The sequence below is a fragment of the Dendrobates tinctorius genome, unplaced genomic scaffold (genome assembly GCF_039654945.1).
Source record: "Dendrobates tinctorius isolate UK_male_01 unplaced genomic scaffold, ASM3965494v1 ptg000035l, whole genome shotgun sequence".
In the NCBI taxonomy this organism is placed as follows: domain Eukaryota; kingdom Metazoa; phylum Chordata; class Amphibia; order Anura; family Dendrobatidae; genus Dendrobates; species Dendrobates tinctorius.
In genome coordinates, this window is record NW_027361703.1 from 17,203,007 (window position 1) to 17,230,955 (window position 27,949).

At 47.5% G+C, this 27,949-nt stretch overlaps 1 protein-coding gene across 1 annotated transcript in view; it reads left to right on the forward strand.

The window, feature by feature from the left end:
• Nucleotides 1–27,949, forward strand: part of LOC141087819 (uncharacterized) — a 198,747-nt gene that overhangs the window by 102,223 nt on the left and 68,575 nt on the right. The gene's annotated exons all lie outside the window — the stretch shown is intronic.

A 27,949-nucleotide genomic window follows, 5' to 3' on the forward strand; every position in this document is an offset into this window, starting at 1 on the left:
TCTTTAAGAAAAGTATCGGTATCGCCGATTCCGATACCGGAAGTCCCATTCAAGTCTATGGGACTTCCGGTATCGGAATAAGAAAAACCCTTTCCTGCCCTTGTACAGCCTCTCTGGGGTCTGTACGGGCCTTTCGGGGGGCTGTGCCGGCCTGCCAGGGGGTCTGTGCAGGCTCCGGTGGTCTGTGCCGGCCTGCCGGGGGGCTGTGCCGGCCTGCCGGTGGTCTGTGCAGGCTCCGGTGGGCTGTGCCGGCCTGCCGGGGGGCTGTGCCGGCCTGCCGGGGGGCTGTGCCGGCCTGCCGGTGGTCTGTGCAGGCTCCGGGGGGCTGTGCCGGCCTGCCGGGGGGCTGTGCCGGCCTGCCGGTGGTCTGTGCAGGCTTCGGGGGTCTGTGCAGGCATCGTCCGATGGGACTACAAGTCCCATCGGGCGATGCCTGCTACCATGACAGTGATTGACACATTAGCCAATGATGGGACAGTAATAGTCCTATCATCCGGCTAATGTGTTGAATGTAAAAAAAAAAAAAAAAAATTACATGCTACATACATGCTACATTCATACTACATACTACATACATGCTACATTCATACTACATACTACATACATGCTACATACATGCTACATTCATACTACATAAATACTACATGCAACATACATACTACATATATACTACATGCATGCTACATACATACTGCATGCTACATACATACCACATATATACTACATACATACTACATACATACTACATGCATGCTACATGCTACATACATAACACATATATACTACATGCATGCTACATACATAGTACATGCTACATGCATGCTACATACATACTACATGCTACATACTACATATATACTACATGCATGCTACATACATACTACATGCTACATACTACATATATACTACATGCATGCTACATACATACTACATGCTACATACATACTACATATATACTACATGCATGCTACATACATACTACATGCTACATACATACTACATATATACTACATGCATGCTACATACATACTACATGCTACATACATACTACGTATATACTACATGCATGCTACATACATACTACATGCTACATACATACCACATACATACTACATACATGCTACATGCTACATATATACTACATATATACTACATGCATGCTACATACATACTACATGCTATATACATACTACATATATACTACATACATACTACATACATACTACATGCATGCTACATACATACTACATACATACTACATGCTACATACATACCACATACATACTACATACATACTACATGCTACATACATTCATACATATATACTACATGCATGCTACATACATACTACATATATACTACATGCATGCTACATACATACTACATACATACTACATGCTACATACATACCACATATATACTACATACATACAATACATTCATACAATACATACATAGACATACAGTACATATAACATAGAGTAACATACTTACCAATACTTGTCACATTGTTCCCCGAAGCCATTGTCTTTTCCGGAATAAATATTAACATAACAAACCACAAAAATACTCACCCACGATCCGAAGCAGTCCACGAGTGTGTCCCACGACGATCTTGGGTAGAGAACTGCAGCATCAGCTGATGCTGCCGTTCTCTACGGGCTGCAGGAATCCAATGACGGAGGGTAGGTATCCTTCCGCACTGTATTCCTCCGCCACTTAAAAAAAAAAAAGTCCCTAGTCTCACTTTATGCCATTGCTGTGTGGGAAATTCCCACGCAGCAATGGCATAAAGTGAGACTAGGGACTTTTTTTTTTTTAAGTGGCGGAGGAATACAGTGCGGAAGGATACCTACCTTCCGTCATTGGATTCCTGCAGCCCGTAGAGAACGGCAGCATCATCTGATGCTGCAGTTCTCTACCCAAGATCGTCGTGGGACACACTCGTGGACTGCTTCGGATCGTGGGTGAGTATTTTTGTGGTTTGTTATGTTAATATTTATTCCGGAAAAGACAATGGCTTCGGGGAACAATGTGACAAGTATTGGTAAGTATGTTACTCTATGTTATATGTACTGTATGTCTATGTATGTATTGTATGAATGTATTGTATGTATGTAGTATATATGTGGTATGTATGTAGCATGTAGTATGTATGTAGTATGTATGTGGTATGTATGTAGCATGCAGTATGTATGTAGCATGCATGTAGTATATATGTAGTATGTATGTAGCATGCATGTAGTATATATGTAGTATGTATGTAGCATGTATGTAGTATGTATGTGGTATGTATGTAGCATGTAGTATGTATGTAGCATGCATGTAGTATGTATGTAGCATGCATGTAGTATGTATGTAGCATGCATGTAGCATGCATGTAGTATGTATGTAGTATGTATGTAGCATGCAGCATGTATGTAGCATGTATGTAGCATGTATGTAGTATGTATGTAGTATATATGTAGTATGTATGTAGCATGTAGTATGTATGTAGCATGCATGTAGTATGTATGTAGTATTTTTTTTTTTTAACATTTAACACATTAGCCGGATGATGGGACTACTACTGTCCCATCATTGGCTAATGTGTCAATCACTGTCATGGTAGCAGGCATCGTCAGATGGGACTTGTAGTCCCATCGGACGATGCTTGCACAGACCCCCGGACATCAGCACAGCCCCCCGGCAGGCCGGCACAGCCCCCCGGCAGGCCGGTACAGACCCCCACAGGGTGCACAGACCACCGGCAGGCCGGCACAGCCCCCCGGCAGGCCGGTACAGACCCCCACAGGGTGCACAGACCACCGGCAGGCCGGCACAGCCCCCCGGCAGGCCGGTACAGACCCCGGGCAGTCCACACAGCCCCCCGGCAGGCCGGCACAGCCCCCCGGCAGGCCGGCAGAGACCCCCGGAAGGCCCGAAATGACGGCGCATCATGATGCGCACACACCGCGCATCATGATGACGTCAGGCTGTCAATCAACTGAACTTCGATTCCGATGCCGAATTCCGATATTGAAAAAATATCGGAAGTCGGTATCGGAATTCCGATACAGCAAGTATCGGCCGATACCCGATACTTGCGGTATCGGAATGCTCAACACTAGTAATGAGTGATTATATTCGTTACTATTCGCTATTCGCACGGATAGTACGGTATTCGGGTTGCTTGTTACATTGCGAGTATTTGTGTACTCGCCTCGTTATATTCAGATGTCCTGCCCCCTTTGCAGCCACTAAACATGCTGAGCTTAACCAATCACAGTAATGCCGCAGACATCTTGGTTGTGGCATTACTGTGATTGGCTGGCCGCCCAACATCATAGGGTCTATTTAAGCCCTGCCGCTGCCATTTTGCGCACATTGCATCTACAAGCATAGGGAGAGATCGCTCAGCTGCTAGGGAGAGTCTTTAGGCCCTTTTCATAGTCAGAGTACAGTGAGGGAGAGATTGTGTATTAGGTAGGGAGAGGATAAAGTGTTCTTCCAGTGTCCATCTTAAAACTGCAAAGCAATATTTTTCCAGCACACAGAGTGCTAGCATTTTTGCTGCCTTCTTTTTAAAGCATGGGTCTATTTTCCCCCCTGTTTTGGGGGTTATTGCCCTACACAAAGCAGTAGTCCAAACATTTCCTACTGCTTGCTACCAAGCATGCACCAGGCCATTTTCCCCGCTGTTTTTGTGGTCACAGCCTGCCTTCTGCTGTCCACATTAGTCCACTTAAAAAGGTGTTTAGTGCCCTATTCAAAGTAGTAGTCCAAACATTATCAGAGCTATGGCAAGCTTTAAAACTGACCGATCAGTGGCTCTCCCCGCTGTACCTCCAACCCCATCTGGTCATCTGTGATAATGGGTGTAACCTGATGGCGGCTTTAAAGGCAATTGATACGTCTGCTGAACCCCGCTTAATCCAGAATACCCACTGAACCCCTGAACCCTCATGTATTCCTCACCCTCTGTTTTTTCCCCTGACTTTAATTTCATGTTCCTCACACCTAGTCTTATCCTTCCACCTTATCCTACCTCTTTCTTCAACTTTGATGCTAGTCAAATGTCCTATTAACTGCAATCTGTTAATTGCTCCCTGCTGTGAACCTCCTCCAACCCCCTCCTCCTCCCTCTCTCCCTCACCTGGCTTCATTTCATGCACATTTGAATGGTATAAGTTGAACAGAGCAGGTCAGATATGACGTTGGTCAGATTTGACATCATTTTAAGTGACATCTTTAAAGTGATACATGAGAAATATACCTGAAATAGTCCAGAAATCGGTAAGACTAACCACTGCTTTCTTACTTTACTTGCTTTTTTGCTTTTTTTTTTTTTACCCTGCTCTTTAACCATGCTCACATTTGCCACCATCGTTTTTGCTCCACTATTCGTCACTCTCCTTCGCTATCCCCAAACCCCTGCACCCTTGAACCAAATAGTTATCTCCCCCTCTCTCTTACCCCCCACCTCGCTTTATCTGCAGACATACTCCTTAACTTTAGACCTCTCCTACTAAAATACAATACAAGACGATCACTCTCCTTCATCCACCTGCTTTCCCTTTCTCTGATTCTTCTAACTGCTGGTGACATATCCCCCAATCCTGCCCCCCCCTGCCTCATACATCCCTCTAATCCCTTTAATCCTCACCCCTATCTTTCCCACACTTAAGGTACTGTCACACTTAGCGATGTGCCAGCGATCCCGACCAGCGATATGACGCGGTCAGGATCGCTGGTACATCGCTAAGTGGTCGCTAGTGAGCTGCCACACAGGCAGATCTCACCAGCTACTTACCTGTCACACTAGGCGATCCTGACGTCCTCCCGCCCGGCTCCACGCGTCGCTCGTCGTCACAGCAGGAAGCGCCGCAGGAAGCTGACGACGAGAAACGGTCCAGGACGTTCTCGCGCGATCAGCGATAACCAGCGGGGGAGCCGGTCGTAGGTAAGTATCAGACATAGCGATATCGCTAGCAATATCGCTATAACGTCACTAGTTATAGCGATATTGCTAGCGATATCGCTTAGTGTGACATGCCCTTTACTCTCGACTCTACCCTGTCCTTCAAACCACACATCCAAACTCTTGCCACCTCCAACTCAAAAATATTTCCAGAATCCATCCCTTCCTCAGCCTTAAATCTACTAAAACTCTTGAACATGCCCTCATCATCTCCCACCTTGACTACTGCAGCACTCTCCTCTGTGGCCTCCCCGCTAACTCTCTAGCATGACTCCAGTCTGTCCTCAATTCTGCTGCCCGACTAACCCTTCTCTCTCCTCGCTACTCCCCTGTCTCTCCCCTCTACAAATCCCTCCATTGGCTCCCAATTCACCAACGAATCCAGTTCAAACTACTAACACTGACCTACAAAGCCATCCACAACCTCTCCCCTCCCTATATCTCTGAACTAATCTCCCAATATCTTCCCTCACATAATCTTCGATCCTCCCAAGACCTCCTACTCTCCTCCACACTTATTCGTTCCTCACACAACCTCCTCCAAGATTTCTCCCGAATATCCCCTATCCTCTGGAATTCCATGCCTCAACATGTCCAATTATCCACCACCCTCGGATCCTTCAAACGGAATCTGAAAACCCATCTTTTCAGGAAAGCTTACAGCCTGCAATAACCATTCTGCCGCCTCACCATCGCCTGAGCTGCTGCACCCCCGACATTCTGTCTCTTCCCCACTATCCCGTAGAATGTAAGTCTGCAAGGACAGGGTCCTCTCCCCTCTGTATCAGTCTGTCATTGTAAATTTGTTTACTGTTAATGATATCTATAACTTTGTATGTAATCCCGTTTCTCATGTACAGCACCATGGAATTAATGGCGCTATATAAAGAAATAATAATAAAGGTCGGCAAGCTGGTACACGTGCCATGCTTGGCTCACGTGCTGAACCTAGTTGTTCAGTAATTTCTGAAAAGTTACCCTGCCTTGCTGTACCTACTTGAGAAGGTGCGCCGTATGAGTGCCCATTTCCACCATTCCTCTACTGCTTTTGATGGTCTTACAGCCCTGCAAAAGCGCTTGAATTTGCCAAGTCACCAACTCATTTGCGACATGCCCACGCAGTGGAACTTAACCTATCATATGTTGGCGAGGATTAGTGAGCGGCAGAGGGCAGTAGCTGAATACCAGCTTTAGCATGCCCATCAGACTGAGAGTCAGCCACCACACATAACAACTGTCAAATGGGTGTGGATCGCTGACATTTGAGAGGTTCTAGAGAACTTTGCGTACTGCACCAACCTCGTGAGCGGTGATCAGGCTAGTAACAGCGTAACTATCCCACTGCTGTGTCTCTTGAAACAATCACTGCATAATCAAAGAGGAAACTTTGCATGCCCAGCATGTTGGTATGGAGCCAGATTTCACAATGGGTGATACTACCCAGCCCAGCCAATATTCTGAGGCAACATTGGGTGATGAGGAGGAAGATGAGAAGGGAGAGGACTTTCTGTGCTACCGAGGGGACTCCTAATGCTACACAGGGGACACACAATCCAAGTTTCATGTCTCTGCAGCCTGAATGGGCTGGAAAGGACGAGGTGTAGGTGGAGGAGGAGGTGAGTCAGCGTGAAGAGAGGATGGGTACTGTTCCTACTCTTGTAGACACAGAACATTTTGCCTTTTTGCAGTTTGGCTCACATGGCACAGTACTTGTGTAAGTGTCTGTTGCAAGACCCTCGCATGATACACATTTTATCCTACATCCAATACTGGTTGTCCTCCTTTCTCAATCCACGGTACAAGGAGAAATTTCCTTCTCTCCTTTTGCAGTCACCAAAGAGTTTTACAATGGAATTGTTCAAGAGGGCCGTTGTAGATCAGTTGCTGAAAACATCACCCTCAGACAACGCTGGTGGCAGAGGTAGCGGCTGTTTTCAACACGAAGGGATAATGGAGAGAGACACGAACACCATGTCCAACAGAGGTGGGGGGAAAATGTGTACAAATTGGGCAATTTTCAATAAACCAGCACAACAGCAAGGGTTATCTGTGCCTTTAACAAAGTCAAGGAGGGACAAGTTGCAGAACATGGTCAAGGGGTACTTAAGTGACCATACGTGTGTCCTTTCTGACGCTTCAGTTCCCTTTAATTATTGGGTGTCCTTGCTGATCACTTGACCCGACCTCTCCTTATACGCCTTGGAGGTGCTGGCCTGCTTGGCTGCTAGTGTGATGTCAGAGCGTGTTTTCAGTTCCACTGGGTCAATCATCACTGATAAGCGCACACGCCTCTCTACGGAAAATGGAGACAGACTTACTCTGACTAAATTCAACAAGGACTGGATATCTCCACAGTTTGCAATCCCTCCAGATGACAGCAAGCCAACCTAAATTCACCAAAAATGCTGATTTATTCTACTGCTGTTAACATCAACCCTTTCCCATAAAAACTCGTTTCCTTCCTTCGTCAACCATGACTCAACCCATAGGGCTAATTTTTACAAACCCTATGCACATTGTGCAGTGGACAAACCAGGACAATATTCCTACTCCAGCCTAACTACTATTTGTGATTGGAGGCCTTTGGGATGGTGGCTACCTGCGTCAACCATGACTCAGTCCATAGGGCTAATTTTTATAAACCCTATGCACATTGTGCAGTGGACAAATCTTGAATGTAGAGTGGTCCTACCAAACTAATATTTGTCATTGGAAGCCCTTGTGACAGGTTGTCCCACATTGTGACTGAGATAGGGGATACATATTCAATAGAAATCTAGGTTTGGTAGTTGTTCTTGTGTATCTGTAAAAGTGGCGTAATACTGCGACAAACTTATTCCCAGAAACCATATGTGAGACAGAAATGCATGCAGGCATATTGTATTCTCCAGGCTCTTCCCATTCTGTTTCATCACTTTCCCATCCATTTCAGCCTTTTACTCAGGTCCCCAGACTAGAGTTGAGCGAAACAGGTCGGTCATATTCAAAAGTTGCCGACTTTCGCTAAAGTCGGGTTTCATGAAACGAAACCCGACCATAGCGTGAGGTCGGCCACGAGGTCGGCGACCAGAGCGCCAAAGTCACGTTTCAAAAGATACTTCCATCGCCCTTTTTCAGCTAATGATGGAGGACGCACACTGTGGGCAACGCGATGACATAGGCATCGGTCACCACCATCTTTGAGAAGGGCATGCAAGTGATTGGCTTGCTTTGTGTGGCATCACAGGGGCTATAAAAGGGCGTGCACACCGACCGCCATCTTACATCTGCCGATATTAGCATTCGGGAGTGGTTGCAGCTGATGATTCTGAATAAGGGAGAGCGTTAGGCAGGGAAGAAGAACCAAAAAACTGCTTCTGCTGTTAGCGATTTCCACTTACAACACAACACCTTGTGTGCAGTGACAGGGGAGGCTCTATTTTTGTGCATCAGCTCTGTTGGTTATTAGGCTGCCTTATAAGGCTCCCTGATAGCTGCATTGCTGTTTGCACACTGCTGTGCAAACTGCTTTTTTAAAAGCAAAAATACTTTTCTTCCTCTTTTCTGCACAGTTACCAAGGGTTCATTTTTCCACCCTTTTGTGTGTGCACTGTGCAGCAGTCCTGCTTATTAGGCTGCCTGCATCCATACTTGGACTGAGAGCATCATTGTCAGTGTCCTCAAATCTCTAGTGACATCCAAAATCTCACCAATCCTATAGACACCCTCCACCTTGTCATACACCATCCAATTTCAGCCTGTTACATTGAGGTGTAATCTCTCTTGGGCCAGAGACAATAGTTCTGCGTCCTCAAATCTCTAGTGAGATCCAAATTCTTACCAGTCCTATAGACACCCTCCACCTTGTCATACACCATCCAATTTCAGTCTGTTACATTAAGGTGTAATCTCTCTTGGGCCAGAGGCAATAGTTCTGCGTCCTCAAATCTATAGTGAGATTCAAAATCTCACCAATCCTATAGACACCCTACACCTTGTCATACACCATCCAATTTCAGTCTGTTACATTGAGGTGTAATCTCTCTTGGGCCAGAGACAATAGTTCTGCGTCCTCAAATCTATAGTGAGATTCAAAATCTCACCAATTCTATAGACACCCTCCACCTTGTCATTCACCATCCAATTTCAGACTGTTAAAATTGAGGTGTAATCTCTACTGGGCCTGAGACAATAGTTCTGTGTCCTCAAATATATAGTGAGATTCAAATTCTCACCAATCCTATAGACACCCTACACCTTGTCATACACCATCCAATTTCAGCCTGTTACATTGAGGTGTAATCGCTACTGGGCCAGAGACAATAGTTCTGCGTCCTCAAATCTATAGTGAGATTCAAATTCTCACCAATAGTAGACACACCTTCTACCTTGTTTTACAGTACCATATAGCTGGTGGTATTTTGAGTATATTTTCACAAAAATGAGCAAGTATGGTGGAAGACGCCATGGAAGTGGGCGGGGGTTGACAGCGGGTCCCGATGGTGGTGGTGGTGGTGTTGCATCTGTTGGTAGTGGCAAAAGCACAATAGCACTTAAGGCAGGAGGTGTTGAACCTGCGTCATCGTCTGGCTCCACAAGGCCTCGAAGGCTCTCTTTTCTGGGAGTAGGTAAACCACTTTTAAAGCCGGAGCTTCAGGAACAAGTTTTGGCTTGCATTGCTGACACAGCCTCCAGCTCTCTCGCCTCCTCTTCTGAAGTTTCATAAAATAAAAGCACTGAGTTGTCATTGGAGGCTCCTGGTCAGGAACAACACCTTTCCTTGTGTCCTTCACCCCTACCAAAAGTGAAGGATGTGGCCAGGCCACACTACCGATTACTCCATGGAGCTCTTTTCACATACCATGCCTGGGTTAGCAAGTCAAATCGTGAATTCCCCAGTCCAAGATGAATCTGACATGGAGTGCACTGATGCACAGCCACTGCTAGATTTTTCTGCTGGTACATTCACTCAGAGCACTACATTGTCCTCGCAGAGTACTGAGGCAGAATCAGACCCTGATGATACTCAGGTGCCCCTTCCCGCATACTATACCACCTTACACGGTGACACAGAGGAAGGTGCACATGAAATTGAAGAGGAGGTGATGAATGACCCAGATTGGCATCCATTGGGGGAAGAGGGTGCCACTGCCAATAGCTCAGAAGAGGAGGAGGAGGATCCGCAGCAGGCAACGACATCGCAACAGCTGTTATCTGGCAGGACCGTAGCAGTCCAAAAACTTGTTACAAAAAACAAAAGAGTTGCAGGACAGCTTGGCCAGACGGTCAAATTGCACAGCGTGCAAGGTCTCAAAATGTCTTCAATAGTAGGAAGAGTGCAGTGTGGCACTTTTTTGAACAAAATCCTAATGATCAGGCAAAAGTTCTCTGTAAGAAGTGCGCAAAGACCTTTAGCCGAGGGAAAAATCTGAGAAATTTGAATACCAGTTGAATGCTTAGACATTTAACCACCATGCAATTGCAAGCATGGACGGACTACCAAACCTCACGTACCACATGTGCACCTGCTCCGAATGAAGGCAGTCAGCAACGCTACATCGCTTCCCCCACTGTAAGCCCACCGGTTAGCACACCACCAGCAGCAAATGTCGAGGTGTCGTCACAAGGGCAAAGCAGTCATGGAATCGCAATGTTATTGCTACAAAAGACTGAATCTAGGCCATCAGCAACACCACCAACACCATCACCATCACCAACCCTCTCTCAGTCCGCCATGTCCACCGCTAGTTCCACCATATGCAGCTCTCAAGTCCAGCTCACCCTACCAGAGACTCTGAGTAGGACAAGAAAGTACTCATCCTCTCATCCACGCACACTGGCTTTGAACGCCCACATTGCCAAACTAATATCGTTAGAGATGATGCCCTACCGGTTGGTTGAAAGCAAAGCTTTCCGCGAGCTCATGGCCTACGCAGTACCACGCTATGACCTACCCAGTCGGCACTTCTTTTCGCGAAAAGCCATCCCAGCCCTCCACGTGCATGTGAAAGACCGCATTGTCCATGCACTCAAACAATCAGTAAGTGGAAAGGTGCACCTCACAACAGATGCATGGTCCAGTAGGCATGGCCAGGGCCGTTACGTGTCCATCACTGCGCACTGGGTAAGGCTACTTTCACACATCAGGTTTTCGGCGTCAGGCGCGATCCGGCGTCGTGCTGGAGCGCTGGATCCGGCAAATATTTCATAAAACCGGATGTGACAGATCCGTTTTTCTGCCGGATCCGTCTTGTTCTTGACAGACAAAACCGGATCCGTCTCATCCGGTTCATCCGTTTTTCGATCCGTTTTGCGACGGATTACACCGGATCCGGTTTTTAAAAACACCCCTTGTGGCCTTCCGAACGGGATTGGCTACTGGAAAACTATATATAGCGTGTTCCTACAGCCCTTCTTTGACAGGTTGTAGAGGAGAAAGTGCAGGTTGGAGAGAAGAGCAAGTTACTGGCGAAGATGGATGTTGTCATTGGAAATATTTTGAAGAATTTGGCGGATTTTACAGCGGAGGCGAATCGTTTGAGGGTGATTGTTCTGGAGAAGGAGAGAGCGAGACAGCAGTGCATCAGGCATCGTAGATGACGTTTGTGGATCCACCCCATCACAGCCAAGAGAATGACGCGTGGGGTCTATTCTACACTCTGCATGGACCTTCGACGAAACCCGGATAAATTTTTTGGATATGTTCGGATGAAAATGGAGAATTTTGATTACTTGGTGGAGCGCATTGCACACCTCATAAGAAAAGCAGACACCTATTGCCGCTTCTCTGTTTCACCCGCAGAGCGTCTGATGGTGACTTTAAGGTAAGCCACATTTATTGGATATGCTCGCATCAGAGCACACTTTCACTGCAATCTTGTTGGTGGTAGTTTGTATCTCCAAGTGTTATAGCTGAGTTTTGGTATGTAATGCTGTGATTTAAAACTAATTGATTGTTTTTTAATTCCCCACAGATTTCTTGCAACTGGAGAATCCCTTTCGTCACTGCATTTCCAGTACAGACTCGGGATTTCCACCATATCTGGAATAGTGAGGTACACATGCCGTGCACTGTGGGACTCCTTAGCTGAAGAGTTTTTACCAGAGCCCACAACAGAGAGGTGGATTGAAATTTCAGAAAAGTTTCAACAGATATGTCAGTTTCCCAACTGCTTGGGCGCTGTGGACGGGAAACATATCCGCATTGTAAAGCCAGCCGGATCGGGATCGGAATATTTCAATTACAAGAAATATTTTTCAATTGTCCTCATGGCCATCGCTGGCGCGGAATACAAATTTATTGCTGTTGATATTGGGGCCTATGGCCGCTCCAATGACTCTCAAGTTTTCAAACTGTCTGCCATGGGGCGTAAACTGTATGGAAACACCTTCCAGTTCCCACCCCCTTGACCGCTGCCGCAAACATCTGGTCCACCTATGCCATTTGTCTGTGTAGGGGATGAAGCCTTCCAGCTGTCAGAACACCTTTTGAAACCGTACGGTAGCAGAGGATTGTCAAGAACAAAACGCATTTTTAATTACCGCCTCACAAGAGCAAGAAGAATGGTTGAATGTACCTTTGGTATTCTGACAGCCAAATGGCGGGTCCTATTGACTGCGATCAACCTCAAGACAGAAACTATGGACGAGGTGATCAAAGCTTGCGTGGTACTCCACAATTTTGTTATCTGCAAGGAACCCATTTCCATTGAGGACACCTCTGAAGAAACCACCTTGCAAGATTACCATGACATTACCACTAGAAGTTCTGTGACGGTTTCAGTAATGAGGGACAATTTTGCACTATACTTTATGTCACCTCAAGGCAGAGTACACTGGCAGGATGACAGAGTGTGAAAGATTTGTGCCCTTAACCAAACTTGTGTATCTTCTGTACCAACAGTATATACCTTTGCCAACCAAAGTTGGCTATCTTGTCATGGTCTTACTATTTTTAGCTTTAGGCCACAGGTGTGTACCTGGTTGTGTTTTATGCAAAATATTTCACCTTTTAACAAAAGTTGTGTACATTGTTAGGAAATCACCAACAATAAACACAACTTTTTAGGTGAAATACTTTGCTTCAAACACAACCAGGAACACAACTGTGGCAAAAAGCTAAAATTTACCCACAGTTATATACCTAGTTTTGAATACCATTTTACCTTTTAAATACCCTGTATTTAACCTTTTTGGCCGCAGAAAGAAATGACAGACAACCAGTGTAAAATAATTTAACTTTTATTGAAAAATGTTTTTTTTAGTAAACTGTTTTTAAATTTTAATAAACTTTTTTAATAAAGCTTTGAAACCATAAAACTGGTCATTTTTATTAAAATACACACATATTATAAATCTGTGTAGTGTGGGGTGGAAATACTGCTGGAGGGGCTGCGGGACACTTCGACACTGGGAGTGTGGAGAGAGGACTGGGATCGTGGTGGGGAAGGAACAGTTAGAGGTGAAGGTGTGGAAAAAGCTACAGAATGGGTGGACATGTGGGAGGCAGAAGAGGTGGTGGGCGGTGGAGTGGAGGGTTGGGCAGGGACTGTAGGAGCAGATGATGTTGATGGCAAGTTGTATGGGGAAGGAGTTTGGTATGGGGCAGGTTGCTGGAAGTGGGGAGATGTCTGGTACTGGGGAGGTTGCTAGTACTGGGGAGGTTGCTGGTACTGGGGAGGTTGCTGGTACTGGGGAGGTGGATGGTATGTAATAGGAGGGGGAGGATGGAAAGTGGCTGGAGGGGGTGCAGGTGGAGGAACTACTGGGGTGGGAAGAGGAGGTTGGGAGGTAACGTGCTGGAGAGCACCTTGGCATGAATGCATTACATGCATCTGCTGGGTAGGAGATAGCGTTCCCATGCGCTCCACAACAGACCTGAAAAAGGTGTGGTTTGGCGAAGATCTTGCTTCTGAATGCATGGTTTGCAGAAGTGTCTTCACCTCCAGAATGCTGGAGTTGATCTGCTGAAAGCCTGCGGAGATTTGCTCTGACAAGACTTTTAGACAGTTCTGGAAATATGCATTCAGATGCAAGAACTCTGGCGCATAAGTCTTTTCTTGACCCCTCTGCCGCTGCCGCCCAGTACCCGCAGGTGTACTAGAGGTGGCAGGGGCAGAAGGGTGGGGTAAAGGGAAAGCGATCTCCTCACCAACAGCTTCATGTAATGTAGGCGGCCACGATGCTCCTGTGCTGGTGGATGGGACAGAGGGGTCGAATGTGTGGGAAGGCTGTGAAGGTGCAGATGTACCGGGGCGGTCGAAGTGTCCCTCGGTGCCGGTCTCCTCAGGGATCGCCTCAGAAGGGTCCAACCGTGCAGGCTCCCGAGTGCTGCTCACCTGCTGTGGAATAAAGAGAAAAAAAAACAATTAAAAAAGTGACATGGCATGGCCCTGGCTGAAAAAAAATTGTTACATCTAAACATTTTTTTTTTCACATGTGGTGTGTAATATTTACCTTCTGGTGACCATTGTATCCCGGAGGAACGACAGGGCTTGTGCGTACTTGTACTTGCTCCTGCATCCTCCAGATCCACTCGGGGCCCGCATCTCTTTATTGAACTCCTTCTTGAAACGATCCCTCACAGACCGCCACCGCTTCACAATTCTGTCCCCTGAAACGAGAAAGGAGTGGTTAGTATACAACATCAGTGTTTCCCAAACTCCAGTCCTCATGGTCCCCAGGGGTCATGTTTTCAAGATTTCCATAGTAAATAGAAATCCTGAACACATGATCCGTGGGGACCACGAGGACTGTTGTTCGGGAAACACTGGTTTACATCAAGCAACCGGTACTGTATATACTTACGCTCTTTAATCTGGGCCCGAGCATCGAGGTCCTCCCAGCGGTCCACAAGGAGCGAACAGATTTCCTCCCAGAGTCGTCAGGTAACGATCAGGTCAGCGTGGCGGCGGTCAGCCATATTCCAGAGCGGCTCCCTTTCTCTGACGAGATCGATGAGGTGGTCCACATCGATTCCTCCATCCTCACCGTCAGAGTCGGGAGCACGCTGTGAAGGCTGTTAAAGAAAAAAGACAAAAATAACATAATTAGCCTCCACAAAAGAAATGAAATAAAAAGTGCAAAAAAACAAAGCAAAAATATTTATACTTACACGCTGGTGACCGCCGCGTTGCTGTCGCCGACGACCCTGGGAGGCACTGCGAGGACCTCTTGGCCGAGCACCAGATTGGGAAGACTAAAGAAGAAAACAAAAAATGTTATGTCTTTGGATGTAGGCATTTGTTTGCTGTGTGTGGTCTGCAGAACATTGTTTTCTATGTGTTGTGTGTAGTGTGATGTTGTGTTTCTGCATTTGATGCCAAAAACTTACCAATTGTGAGCCCACTCCAGGTGTCTGTCCACCCCTTCCTTCTTCTGGGAGCTCCTCTTCATCTTGTGATTCCTGTTTTGAAATAAAAGGCAATGAATAGACATATATTACAGAGATGATGGATTTTGGAAATAAAAACTTACCGTCAAACGCTGACGATGAGAGGGAGGGCTCCCAGAAGAAGATGTGCTGTCTTCCTGCTGGCCAGACTCCATGCCTGTGGGTGGTGTTACAGCTGCTGCCAGTGCTGCCAGTGCTGCTGCTGCTGCATCTCTTGGGCGGCTGTTGAATAAAGAGAAACAAAGGGCCAATGAATATCTTGATATTCCATGGCCCTAGTTTGGAGGAATGGGGGATTTGATAATTACCGTCTCTCATCTGCTGCTGGACTCCTCTCCTCAGCATGTTCCATTTGCTGCTCCATTAGGCGTGGTGGTGGTGCTGATGGTGCTGCAGTGGTCTCCTGCCTTCTCCTGCGCCTGGTTCCTGTCTTGGGTGGCATGTTGGGTGTGGCTGAGGGTCCCACTGTCTTGCTTTTATATATGTGTCTTGTGGGCAGAGCTACTGAGCATGCTCAGACAAAAAAAAACGGATCTGGCGCATTGCGGCGCTCATAGGCTTTCATTGTGTGAAAAAGCCGGACGCGCCGGATCCGGCGTGTCCGGCTTTTTCGCCGGAGACAAAAAACGTTACAGTAGCCGTTTTTTCCAGATGCCGGATTGAGACACATTGCCGGATCTGGCGAAAACCGGATGAAACGCATGGCCATCCGGCGCGATCCGGCGCAAATGCAAGTCAATGGGGGGAAACCGGATCCGGCACTGCATTTCGCCAGATCCGGTTTTTGTCAAAAGCGCTGGATCGCGCCTGACGGCGAACACCTGATGTGTGAAAGAGGCCTTAATGTGGTGGATGCAGGATCCACAGGGGACAGCGGCGGTGGGACAGTGCTGCCTAGCCCATGGTATAGGAAACAGTTGGCTGTAGGCGTTCGACCCTCCTCCTCCTCCCGAAGCAAAAGCTCGTCCACAGAGCGCAGTCACACGAGCACTCCATCCGCAGCTGCCAGCGTTGCACACGAGGTGTCCCACTATCGAACAGCTAGTGGTAAGCATCAGCAGGCTGTGTTGAAGATGATGTGTTTGGGAGACAACAGACACACCGCGGAGGTACTGGCCGACTACTTGCAGTGGCAAACAGTCATGGCTGGGCAGTCTACATCTTGAGGCAGGCAAGGTAGTTAGTGATAACGGACGGAATTTTGTGGCAGTCATAGCCCTTTCAAAACTCAGACACATACCTTGCCTGGATCACACCTTGAACCTGGTGGTGCAGTGCTTCCTCAATAATTATCTGGAGTTAACACCCCTGCTCCATAAGGTGTGAAGACTGTGCTCGCACATCCGCCGGTCGCCCGTACACTCCAGTCGTATGCAGAAGCTGCAGCGATTGCTCCACCTTCCCAAGCACCGCCTAATTATCGACGTTGCAACAAGGTGGAACTCCACCCTGCACATGGTTCAAAGGCTGTGCGAACAGAGGCAGGCTGTAATTCATTTGTGGGAGGATACGGGGGCAGGCAGTTTGCAGGCAGACATGGAGTTGTCTGGTGTGCAGTGGTCGAAGCTGAAAGACCTCTGTAAAGTCCTTCAGTGTTTTGAGCAATGCACACGGCAGGTAAGCGCAAACGACGCCATCATAAGCATGAGCATCCCATTTATGCATCTGCTCATGCAAACTTTGATGCACATTAAGGAGCAGGCGTCTGCAGCCGAGGAGGAAGAGGAGGATGGAAGCCTTGTTGACAGTCATCCATTTTCTGGTCAGGGAAGTCTCGTGGACGAGGTGGAGGAAGAAGAGGAAGAGGAGGAGGATGATGGGGATGATTATTTTGGGGAGGAGGATGCTTCTCAGGGGGCAAGAAAAAATGTTGGCGTGGCAAGGTCAGGTACAGGGTTTGTGCGTGACTGGAGGGATGTGGATTTGCCAGAAAGTGCTCCTCCACCTAGCACTCGCAGTGCATCATTGACACCTGGAACATTGGCCCACATGTCTGATTATGCCTTGCAGATCCTAAAAAGGGACCCCCGCATTGCCAAAATGATGTACGATGACGACTACTGGTTAGCCAGCATCCTGGATCCACGCTATAAAGGCAAATTCCAAAACATCATGCCACAGGAGAACCTAGAGCTAATATTGGCTAACAAACAAGCAACTCTGGTAAACCGTTTGTTTGAGGCATTCCCAGCACACAGCGGCAGTGATGTTTTTCCAACGAGCCGTAGGTGGCAACATGAAAGAGGTGTTCGTGGTGCACACAGCCGAAGTGGCATTGGACACAGGGGTTTCATGACCATGTTGTGGACTGATTTCTCAAGTACCGCTCACACGACTGGTAATACTGCATCGATCGAAAGTGACAGGAGACAGCAGTTGTCAACTATGGTAATAAGCTACTTTTCCTCCCATATCGATGTTCTCCCTCACCGGTCATTCCCGTTTGACTATTGGGCCAGTAAACTTGTCACCTGGCCTGAATTGCCACAATATGCCTTACAGGAGCTCGCTTGCCCTGCTTCTAGTGTGTTATCTGAACGAGTCTTCAGTGCTGCTGGATCAGTCCTGACAGAAAAAAGAACCCGTCTGTCGACCCAAAATGTTGATGATCTAACCTTCATTAAAATGAACCATGCATGGGTTTTGAAAGGATTTTGTCCCACCCTCCCCTGCTGACACGTAGGTTGCCAGAAAAATGGCTTGCTTTTGTCCTCCTCTTCCGCAGACTTCTCCAATTACTCCATTTGCAGCTGCTGAATGTCCAACATCAACATGTCAATTTTTCCACCTCCCTAACTGGGCTGCCTCCCCCCACAGGGCCGGGGTCACCACCTGGCGCATGCACCCATGCAAATGCCGTTACCCTGGACAGGTGGGTGGGCACACTGTTTGGCAATGGCACTGGCACCAGGTCCCTCATAGTAGAATCAAGTGTCTCTGATGGTGGGGGTGCACACCCGCCGTCAGACATACCGGCGTACTATGAGAGGCCCTGTGCCAGTGCCGTCGCCAACGAGTGGGCCCCCCTGCTTGCTCAGGATCACAGCACTTGCAAAGTTGAAAAACTTACCTCTCCCTGCTCCACCGCCGTGACGTATTCCACGTTTCCTGACAGTGACATTCTGGTCAGAGAGCACGATGACATCACGTCTGTACGCCCTCTGCCTAAACAGTCCAAGTGCTGCTAGTGTGATGTCAGAGCGTGTTTTCAGTTCCACTGGGTCAATCATCACTGATAAGCGCACACGCCTCTCTACGGAAAATGGAGACAGACTTACTCTGACTAAATTCAACAAGGACTGGATATCTCCACAGTTTGCAATCCCTCCAGATGACAGCAAGCCAACCTAAATTCACCAAAAATGCTGATTTATTCTACTGCTGTTAACATCAACCCTTTCCCATAAAAACTCGTTTCCTTCCTTCGTCAACCATGACTCAACCCATAGGGCTAATTTTTACAAACCCTATGCACATTGTGCAGTGGACAAACCAGGACAATATTCCTACTCCAGCCTAACTACTATTTGTGATTGGAGGCCTTTGGGATGGTGGCTACCTGCGTCAACCATGACTCAGTCCATAGGGCTAATTTTTATAAACCCTATGCACATTGTGCAGTGGACAAATCTTGAATGTAGAGTGGTCCTACCAAACTAATATTTGTCATTGGAAGCCCTTGTGACAGGTTGTCCCACATTGTGACTGAGATAGGGGATACATATTCAATAGAAATCTAGGTTTGGTAGTTGTTCTTGTGTATCTGTAAAAGTGGCGTAATACTGCGACAAACTTATTCCCAGAAACCATATGTGAGACAGAAATGCATGCAGGCATATTGTATTCTCCAGGCTCTTCCCATTCTGTTTCATCACTTTCCCATCCATTTCAGCCTTTTACTCAGGTCCCCAGACTAGAGTTGAGCGAAACAGGTCGGTCATATTCAAAAGTTGCCGACTTTCGCTAAAGTCGGGTTTCATGAAACGAAACCCGACCATAGCGTGAGGTCGGCCACGAGGTCGGCGACCAGAGCGCCAAAGTCACGTTTCAAAAGATACTTCCATCGCCCTTTTTCAGCTAATGATGGAGGACGCACACTGTGGGCAACGCGATGACATAGGCATCGGTCACCACCATCTTTGAGAAGGGCATGCAAGTGATTGGCTTGCTTTGTGTGGCATCACAGGGGCTATAAAAGGGCGTGCACACCGACCGCCATCTTACATCTGCCGATATTAGCATTCGGGAGTGGTTGCAGCTGATGATTCTGAATAAGGGAGAGCGTTAGGCAGGGAAGAAGAACCAAAAAACTGCTTCTGCTGTTAGCGATTTCCACTTACAACACAACACCTTGTGTGCAGTGACAGGGGAGGCTCTATTTTTGTGCATCAGCTCTGTTGGTTATTAGGCTGCCTTATAAGGCTCCCTGATAGCTGCATTGCTGTTTGCACACTGCTGTGCAAACTGCTTTTTTAAAAGCAAAAATACTTTTCTTCCTCTTTTCTGCACAGTTACCAAGGGTTCATTTTTCCACCCTTTTGTGTGTGCACTGTGCAGCAGTCCTGCTTATTAGGCTGCCTGCATCCATACTTGGACTGAGAGCATCATTGTCAGTGTCCTCAAATCTCTAGTGACATCCAAAATCTCACCAATCCTATAGACACCCTCCACCTTGTCATACACCATCCAATTTCAGCCTGTTACATTGAGGTGTAATCTCTCTTGGGCCAGAGACAATAGTTCTGCGTCCTCAAATCTATAGTGAGATTCAAAATCTCACCAATCCTATAGACACCCTACACCTTGTCATACACCATCCAATTTCAGTCTGTTACATTGAGGTGTAATCTCTCTTGGGCCAGAGACAATAGTTCTGCGTCCTCAAATCTATAGTGAGATTCAAAATCTCACCAATTCTATAGACACCCTCCACCTTGTCATTCACCATCCAATTTCAGACTGTTAAAATTGAGGTGTAATCTCTACTGGGCCTGAGACAATAGTTCTGTGTCCTCAAATATATAGTGAGATTCAAATTCTCACCAATCCTATAGACACCCTACACCTTGTCATACACCATCCAATTTCAGCCTGTTACATTGAGGTGTAATCGCTACTGGGCCAGAGACAATAGTTCTGCGTCCTCAAATCTATAGTGAGATTCAAATTCTCACCAATAGTAGACACACCTTCTACCTTGTTTTACAGTACCATATAGCTGGTGGTATTTTGAGTATATTTTCACAAAAATGAGCAAGTATGGTGGAAGACGCCATGGAAGTGGGCGGGGGTTGACAGCAGGTCCCGATGGTGGTGGTGGTGGTGTTGCATCTGTTGGTAGTGGCAAAAGCACAATAGCACTTAAGGCAGGAGGTGTTGAACCTGCGTCATCGTCTGGCTCCACAAGGCCTCGAAGGCTCTCTTTTCTGGGAGTAGGTAAACCACTTTTAAAGCCGGAGCTTCAGGAACAAGTTTTGGCTTGCATTGCTGACACAGCCTCCAGCTCTCTCACCTCCTCTTCTGAAGTTTCAAAAAATAAAAGCACTGAGTTGTCATTGGAGGCTCCTGGTCAGGAACAACACCTTTCCTTGTGTCCTTCACCCCTTCCAAAAGTGAAGGATGTGGCCAGGCCACACTACCGATTACTCCATGGACCTCTTTTCACATACCATGCCTGGGTTAGCAAGTCAAATCGTGAATTCCCCAGTCCAAGATGAATCTGACATGGAGTGCACTGATGCACAGCCACTGCTAGATTTTTCTGCTGGTACATTCACTCAGAGCACTACATTGTCCTCGCAGAGTACTGAGGCAGAATCAGACCCTGATGATACTCAGGTGCCCCTTCCCGCATACTATACCACCTTACACGGTGACACAGAGGAAGGTGCACATGAAATTGAAGAGGAGGTGATGAATGACCCAGTTGTTGACCCAGATTGGCATCCATTGGGGGAAGAGGGTGCCACTGCCAATAGCTCAGAAGAGGAGGAGGAGGATCCGCAGCAGGCAACGACATCGCAACAGCTGTTATCTGGCAGGACCGTAGCAGTCCAAAAACTTGTTACAAAAAACAAAAGAGTTGCAGGACAGCTTGGCCAGACGGTCAAATTGCACAGCGTGCAAGGTCTCAAAATGTCTTCAATAGTAGGAAGAGTGCAGTGTGGCACTTTTTTGAACAAAATCCTAATGATCAGGCAAAAGTTCTCTGTAAGAAGTGTGCAAAGACCTTTAGCCGAGGGAAAAATCTGAGAAATTTGAATACCAGTTGAATGCTTAGACATTTAACCACCATGCAATTGCAAGCATGGACGGACTACCAAACCTCACGTACCACATGTGCACCTGCTCCGAATGAAGGCAGTCAGCAACGCTACATCGCTTCCCCCACTGTAAGCCCACCGGTTAGCACACCACCAGCAGCAAATGTCGAGGTGTCGTCACAAGGGCAAAGCAGTCATGGAATCGCAATGTTATTGCTACAAAAGACTGAATCTAGGCCATCAGCAACACCACCAACACCATCACCATCACCAACCCTCTCTCAGTCCGCCATGTCCACCGCTAGTTCCACCATATGCAGCTCTCAAGTCCAGCTCACCCTACCAGAGACTCTGAGTAGGACAAGAAAGTACTCATCCTCTCATCCACGCACACTGGCTTTGAACGCCCACATTGCCAAACTAATATCGTTAGAGATGATGCCCTACCGGTTGGTTGAAAGCAAAGCTTTCCGCGAGCTCATGGCCTACGCAGTACCACGCTATGACCTACCCAGTCGGCACTTCTTTTCGCGAAAAGCCATCCCAGCCCTCCACGTGCATGTGAAAGACCGCATTGTCCATGCACTCAAACAATCAGTAAGTGGAAAGGTGCACCTCACAACAGATGCATGGTCCAGTAGGCATGGCCAGGGCCATTACGTGTCCATCACTGCGCACTGGGTAAGGCTACTTTCACACATCAGGTTTTCGGCGTCAGGCGCGATCCGGCGTCGTGCTGGAGCGCTGGATCCGGCAAATATTTCATAAAACCGGATGTGACAGATCCGTTTTTCTGCCGGATCCGTCTTGTTCTTGACAGACAAAACTGGATCCGTCTCATCCGGTTCATCCATTTTTCGATCCGTTTTTCGACGGATTACGCCGGATCCGGTTTTTAAAAACACCCCTTGTGGCCTTCCGAACGGGATTGGCTACTGGAAAACTATATATAGCGTGTTCCTACAGCCCTTCTTTGACAGGTTGTAGAGGAGAAAGTGCAGGTTGGAGAGAAGAGCAAGTTACTGGCGAAGATGGATGTTGTCATTGGAAATATTTTGAAGAATTTGGCGGATTTTACAGCGGAGGCGAATCGTTTGAGGGTGATTGTTCTGGAGAAGGAGAGAGCGAGACAGCAGTGCATCAGGCATCATAGACGACGTTTGTGGATCCACCCCATCACAGCCAAGAGAATGACGCGTGGGGTCTATTCTACACTCTGCATGGACCTTCGACGAAACCCGGATAAATTTTTTGGATATGTTCGGATGAAAATGGAGAATTTTGATTACTTGGTGGAGCGCATTGCATACCTCATAAGAAAAGCAGACACCTATTGCCGCTTCTCTGTTTCACCCGCAGAGCGTCTGATGGTGACTTTGAGGTAAGCCACATTTATTGGATATGCTCGCATCAGAGCACACTTTCACTGCAATCTTGTTGGTGGTAGTTTGTATCTCCAAGTGTTATAGCTGAGTTTTGGTATGTAATGCTGTGATTTAAAACTAATTGATTGTTTTTTAATTCCCCACAGATTTCTTGCAACTGGAGAATCCCTTTCGTCACTGCATTTCCAGTACAGACTCGGGATTTCCACCATATCTGGAATAGTGAGGTACACATGCCGTGCACTGTGGGACTCCTTAACTGAAGAGTTTTTACCAGAGCCCACAACAGAGAGGTGGATTGAAATTTCAGAAAAGTTTCAACAGATATGTCAGTTTCCCAACTGCTTGGGCGCTGTGGACGGGAAACATATCCGCATTGTAAAGCCAGCCGGATCAGGATCGGAATATTTCAATTACAAGAAATATTTTTCAATTGTCCTCATGGCCATCGCTGGCGCGGAATACAAATTTATTGCTGTTGATATTGGGGCCTATGGCCGCTCCAATGACTCTCAAGTTTTCAAACTGTCTGCCATGGGGCGTAAACTGTATGGAAACACCTTCCAGTTCCTACCCCCTAGACCGCTGCCGCAAACATCTGGTCCACCTATGCCATTTGTCTGTGTAGGGGATGAAGCCTTCCAGCTGTCAGAACACCTTTTGAAACCGTACGGTAGCAGAGGATTGTCAAGAACAAAACGCATTTTTAATTACCGCCTCACAAGAGCAAGAAGAATGGTTGAATGTACCTTTGGTATTCTGACAGCCAAATGGCGGGTCCTATTGACTGCGATCAACCTCAAGACAGAAACTATGGACGAGGTGATCAAAGCTTGCGTGGTACTCCACAATTTTGTTATCTGCAAGGAACCCATTTCCATTGAGGACACCTCTGAAGAAACCACCTTGCAAGATTACCATGACATTACCACTAGAAGTTCTGTGACGGTTTCAGTAATGAGGGACAATTTTGCACTATACTTTATGTCACCTCAAGGCAGAGTACACTGGCAGGATGACAGAGTGTGAAAGATTTGTGCCCTTAACCAAACTTGTGTATCTTCTGTACCAACAGTATATACCTTTGCCAACCAAAGTTGGCTATCTTGTCATGGTCTTACTATTTTTAGCTTTAGGCCACAGGTGTGTACCTGGTTGTGTTTTATGCAAAGTATTTCACCTTTTAACAAAAGTTGTGTACATTGTTAGGAAATCACCAACAATAAACACAACTTTTTAGGTGAAATACTTTGCTTCAAACACAACCAGGAACACAACTGTGGCAAAAAGCTAAAATTTACCCACAGTTATATACCTAGTTTTGAATACCATTTTACCTTTTAAATACCCTGTATTTAACCTTTTTGGCCGCAGAAAGAAATGACTGACAACCAGTGTAAAATAATTTACCGTATTTTTCGCTTTATAAGACGCTCCGGATTATAAGACGCACCACAATTTTTGAGGAGAAAAATAAGAAAAAAATATTTTTTAATAAAATGGTGGTGCCTCTTATAATCCTTGCATCTTATTGCTTACCGGGGTTGGTGGCTGCGGTGTAGAGGGGTCCCAGGCTCGCTGCTGGAGGAGGCAGGCGTGGAGTGATGCTGCAGGCCGCATTCAGGGATGAGGGGGGGCTCCGATGTGTGCTGTTGCTGCTGCAGAGTCTTGTGCTGGTGTCAGGTTTCTCCACTTGTCCGGCGGTTGGAGGCCGGTGCTGCAGGTGCTCCGGTGCGGCGTTGTGTGTCCATCGATGCCCGGGGCTCTGCCGACATTGTTTGACAGACCAGAGCCCCAGCATTTCCTTGGTTCCCTGTATATGTGCGCTGAAGTGCCGGTAAAAAAAAAATGGCCGCCGGCGCGTGCGCAGATGGGATCTCGGGACCAGTTCTCGAGAGATGAGATCTGAAATCTCATCTCTCGAGAGCTGGGTCCCGAGATCCCATCTGCGCACGCGCGGCGGCCATTTTTTTGCCGGCAACACCGCGCGCACACAGGGAACCCAGGGAAAATGGCCGCCGGCGCGTGCGCAGATGGGATCTCGGGACCCACCTCTCGAGAGGTGAGATTTCAAATCTCATCTCTCGAGAACTGGGTCCCGAGATCCCATCTGCGCACGCGCCGGCGGCCATCTTTTTACCGGCACACAGGGAACTGAGGAAATGCCGGGGCTCTGGCCTGTCGCACAATGTTGGCAGAGCCCCGGGCATCGACGGGCACACAACGCGGCACCGGACACACCCGCAGCAGCGGCCAGCAACCGCCGGACGCCCCCGATCACAGCCTAGGTAAGGCATGTCCGCTTTGTAAGACGCACCCCTGTTTTCCCCCCAAATTTTGGGAAAAAAAAGTGCGTCTTACAAAGCGGAAAATACGGTAACTTTTATTGAAAAATTTTTTTTTAGTAAACTGTTTTTAAATTTTAATAAACTTTTTTAATAAAGCTTTGAAACCATAAAACTGGTAATTTTTATTAAAATACACACATATTATAAATCTGTGTAGTGTGGGGTGGAAATACTGCTGGAGGGGCTGCGGGACACTTCGACACTGGGAGTGTGGAGAGAGGACTGGGATCGTGGTGGGGAAGGAACAGTTAGAGGTGAAGGTGTGGAAAAAGCTACAGAATGGGTGGACATGTGGGAGGCAGAAGAGGTGGTGGGCGGTGGAGTGGAGGGTTGGGCAGGGACTGTAGGAGCAGATGATGTTGATGGCAAGTTGTATGGGGAAGGAGTTTGGTATGGGGCAGGTTGCTGGAAGTGGGGAGATGTCTGGTACTGGGGAGGTTGCTGATACTGGGGAGGTTGCTGGTACTGGGGAGGTGGATGGTATGTAATAGGAGGGGGAGGATGGAAAGTGGCTGGAGGGGGTGCAGGTGGAGGAACTACTGGGGTGGGAAGAGGAGGTTGGGAGGTAACGTGCTGGAGAGCACCGTGGCATGAATGCATTACATGCATCTGCTGGGTAGGAGATAGCGTTCCCATGCGCTCCACAACAGACCTGAAAAAGGTGTGGTTTGGCGAAGATCTTGCTTCTGAATGCATGGTTTGCAGAAGTGTCTTCACCTCCAGAATGCTGGAGTTGATCTGCTGAAAGCCTGCGGAGATTTGCTCTGACAAGACTTTTAGACAGTTCTGGAAATATGCATTCAGATGCAAGAACTCTGGCGCATAAGTCTTTTCTTGACCCCTCTGCCGCTGCCGCCCAGTACCCGCAGGTGTACTAGAGGTGGCAGGGGCAGAAGGGTGGGGTAAAGGGAAAGCGATCTCCTCACCAGCAGCTTCATGTAATGTAGGCGGCCACGATGCTCCTGTGCTGGTGGATGGGACAGAGGGGTCGAATGTGTGGGAAGGCTGTGAAGGTGCAGATGTACCGGGGCGGTCGAAGTGTCCCTCTGTGCCGGTCTCCTCAGGGATCGCCTCAGAAGGGTCCAACCGTGCAGGCTCCCGAGTGCTGCTCACCTGCTGTGGAATAAAGAGAAAAAAAAAACAATTAAAAAAGTGACATGGCATGGCCCTGGCTGAAAAAAAATTGTTACATCTAAACATTTTTTTTTTCACATGTGGTGTGTAATATTTACCTTCTGGTGACCATTGTATCCCGGAGGAACGACAGGGCTTGTGCGTACTTGTACTTGCTCCTGCATCCTCCAGATCCACTCGGGGCCCGCATCTCTTTATTGAACTCCTTCTTGAAACGATCCCTCACAGACCGCCACCGCTTCACAATTCTGTCCCCTGAAACGAGAAAGGAGTGGTTAGTATACAACATCAGTGTTTCCCAAACTCCAGTCCTCATGGTCCCCAGGGGTCATGTTTTCAAGATTTCCATAGTAAATAGAAATCCTGAACACATGATCCGTGGGGACCACGAGGACTGTTGTTCGGGAAACACTGGTTTACATCAAGCAACCGGTACTGTATATACTTACGCTCTTTAATCTGGGCCCGAGCATCGAGGTCCTCCCAGCGGTCCACAAGGAGAGAACAGATTTCCTCCCAGAGTCGTCGGGTAACGATCAGGTCAGCGTGGCGGCGGTCAGCCATATTCCAGAGCGGCTCCCTTTCTCTGACGAGATCGATGAGGTGGTCCACATCGATTCCTCCATCCTCACCGTCAGAGTCGGGAGCACGCTGTGAAGGCTGTTAAAGAAAAAAGACAAAAATAACATAATTAGCCTCCACAAAAGAAATGAAATAAAAAGTGCAAAAAAACAAAGCAAAAATATTTATACTTACACGCTGGTGACCGCCGCGTTGCTGTCGCCGACGACCCTGGGAGGCACTGCGAGGACCTCTTGGCCGAGCACCAGATTGGGAAGACTAAAGAAGAAAACAAAAAATGTTATGTCTTTGGATGTAGGCATTTGTTTGCTGTGTGTGGTCTGCAGAACATTGTTTTCTATGTGTTGTGTGTAGTGTGATGTTGTGTTTCTGCATTTGATGCCAAAAACTTACCAATTGTGAGCCCACTCCAGGTGTCTGTCCACCCCTTCCTTCTTCTGGGAGCTCCTCTTCATCTTGTGATTCCTGTTTTGAAATAAAAGGCAATGAATAGACATATATTACAGAGATGATGGATTTTGGAAATAAAAACTTACCGTCAAACGCTGACGATGAGAGGGAGGGCTCCCAGAAGAAGATGTGCTGTCTTCCTGCTGGCCAGACTCCATGCCTGTGGGTGGTGTTACAGCTGCTGCCAGTGCTGCCAGTGCTGCTGCTGCTGCATCTCTTGGGCGGCTGTTGAATAAAGAGAAACAAAGGGCCAATGAATATCTTGATATTCCATGGCCCTAGTTTGGAGGAATGGGGGATTTGATAATTACCGTCTCTCATCTGCTGCTGGACTCCCCTCCTCAGCATGTTCCATTTGCTGCTCCATTTGGCGTGGTGGTGGTGCTGCAGTGGTCTCCTGCCTTCTCCTGCGCCTGGTTCCTGTCTTGGGTGGCATGTTGGGTGTGGCTGAGGGT